Here is a 3,074-nt window from a genome sequence, read left to right on the forward strand (position 1 = left end):
TGAGTTGCACTGAAAAACTTAGAATATAAGAAACGCACAGTGTAGTACATAGTATATGAGTGAGTTGCACTGAAAAACTTAGAATATAAGAAACGCACAGTGTAGTACATAGTATATGAGTGAGTTGCACTGAAAAACTTAGAATATAAGAAACGCACAGTGTAGTACATAGTATATGAGTGAGTTGCACTGAAAAACTTAGAATATAAGAAACGCACAGTGTAGTACATAGTATATGAGTGAGTTGCACTGAAAAACTTAGAATATAAGAAACGCACAGTGTAGTACATAGTATATGAGTGAGTTGCACTCAAAAACTTAGAATATAAGAAACGCACAGTGTAGTACATAGTATATGAGTGAGTTGCACTCAAAAACTTAGAATATAAGAAACGCACAGTGTAGTACATAGTATATGAGTGAGTTGCACTGAAAAACTTAGAATTTACTGAAAAACCCGCATTACACGAAATGCATAGTGTAGTACATAGTATATGAGTGAGTTGCACTGAAAAACTTAGAATATAAAAAACGCACAGTGTAGTACATAGTATATGAGTGAGTTGCACTGAAAAACTTAGAATATAAGAAACGCACAGTGTAGTACATAGTATATGAGTGAGTTGCACTGAAAAACTTAGAATATAAGAAACGCACAGTGTAATACATAGTATATGAGTGAGATGCACTGAAAAACTTAGAATTTAAGAAACGCACAGTGTAGTACATAGTATATGAGTGAGTTGCACTGTAAAACTTAGAATATAAGAAACGCACATTGTAGTACATAGTATATGAGTGAGTTGCACTGAAAAACTTAGAATATAAGAAACGCACAGTGTAGTACATAGTATATGAGTGAGTTGCACTCAAAAACTTAGAATATAAGAAACGCACAGTGTAGTACATAGTATATGAGTGAGTTGCACTGAAAAACTTAGAATATAAGAAACGCACAGTGTAGTAAGTAGTATATGAGTGAGTTGCACTGAAAAACTTAGAATATAAGAAAGGCACAGTGTAGTACAAATTATATGAGTGAGTTGCACTGAAAACTTAGAATATAAGAAACGCACAGTGTAGTACATAGTATATGAGTGAGTTGCACTGAAAAACTTAGAATATAAGAAACGCACAGTGTAGTACATAGTATATGAGTGAGTTGCACTGAAAAACTTAGAATATAAGAAACGCACAGTGTAGTACATAGTATATGAGTGAGTTGCACTGAAAAACTTAGAATATAAGAAACGCACAGTGTAGTACATAGTATATGAGTGAGTTGCATTGAAAAACTTAGAATATAAGAAACGCACAGTGTAGTGCATAGTATATGAGTGAGTTGCCCTGAAAAACTTAGAATATAAGAAACGCACAGTATAGTACATAGTATATGAATGAGTTGCACTGAAAAACTTAGAATTTACTGAAAAACCCGCATTACACGAAATGCACAGTGTAGTACATAGTACATGAGTGAGTTGCACTGAAAAACTTAGAATATAAGAAACACACAGTGTAGTACATAGTATATGAGTGAGTTGCACTGAAAAACTTAGAATATAAGAAACGCACAGTGTAGTACATAGTATATGAGTGAGTTGCACTGAAAAACTTAGAATATAAGAAACGCACAGTGTAGTACATAGTATATGAGTGAGTTGCACTGAAAAACTTAGAATATAAGAAACGCACAGTGTAGTACATAGTATATGAGTGAGTTGCACTGAAAAACTTAGAATTTAGAGAAACGCACAGTGTAGTACATAGTATATGAGTGAGTTGCACTGAAAAACTTGGAATATAAGAAACGCACAGTGTAGTACATAGTATATGAGTGAGTTGCACTGAAAAACTTGGAATATAAAAAACGCACAGTGTAGTACATAGTATATGAGTGAGTTGCACTGAAAAACATGGAATATAAGAAACGCACAGTGTAGTACATAGTATATGAGTGAGTTTCACTGAAAAACTTAGAATATAAGAAACGCACAGTGTAGTACATAGTATATGAGTGAGTTGCACTGAAAAACTTAGAATATAAGAAACGCACAGTGTAGTACATAGTATATGAGTGAGGTGCACTGAAAAACTTAGAATTTACTGAAAAACCCGCATTACACGAAATGCACAGTGTAGTACATAGTATATGAGTGAGTTGCACTGAAAAACTTAGAATATAAGAAACGCACAGTGTAGTACATAGTATATGAGTGAGTTGCACTGAAAAACTTAGAATATAAGAAACGCACAGTGTAGTACATAGTATATGAGTGAGTTGAACTGAAAAACTTAGAATATAAGAAACGCACAGTGTAGTACATAGTATATGAGTGAGTTGCACTGAAAAACTTAGAATATAAGAAACGCACAGTGTAGTACATAGTATATGAGTGAGTTGCACTGAAAAACTTAGAATATAAGAAACACACAGTGTAGTACATAGTATATGAGTGAGTTGCACTGAAAAACTTAGAATATAAGAAACGCACAGTGTAGTACATAGTATATGAGTGAGTTGCACTGAAAAACTTAGAATATAAGAAACGCACAGTGTAGTACATAGTATATGAGTGAGTTGCAATGAAAAACTTAGAATATAAGAAACGCACAGTGTAGTACATAGTATATGAGTGAGTTGCACTGAAAAACTTAGAATATTAGAAACGCACAGTGTAGTACATAGTATATGAGTGAGTTGCACTGAAAAACTTAGAATTTAAGAAACGCACAGTGTAGTACATAGTATATGAGTGAGTTGCACTGAAAAACTTAGAATTTAAGAAACGCACAGTGTAGTACAAAGTATAAGAGTGAGTTGCACTGAAAAACTTAGAATATAAGAAACGCACAGTGTAGTACATAGTATATGAGTGAGTTGCACTGAAAAACTTAGAATATAAGAAACGCACAGTGTACTACATAGTATATGAGTGAGTTGCACTGAAAAACTTAGAATATAAGAAACGCACAGTGTAGTACATAGTATATGAGTGAGTTGCACTGAAAAAATTAGAATTTACTGAAAAACCCGCATTACACGAAATGCACAGTGTAGTACATAGTATATG

Source organism: Mus caroli, unplaced genomic scaffold, assembly GCF_978045245.1.
Source record: "Mus caroli unplaced genomic scaffold, Mus_caroli_1 scaffold_25, whole genome shotgun sequence".
NCBI classification, from domain to species: domain Eukaryota; kingdom Metazoa; phylum Chordata; class Mammalia; order Rodentia; family Muridae; genus Mus; species Mus caroli.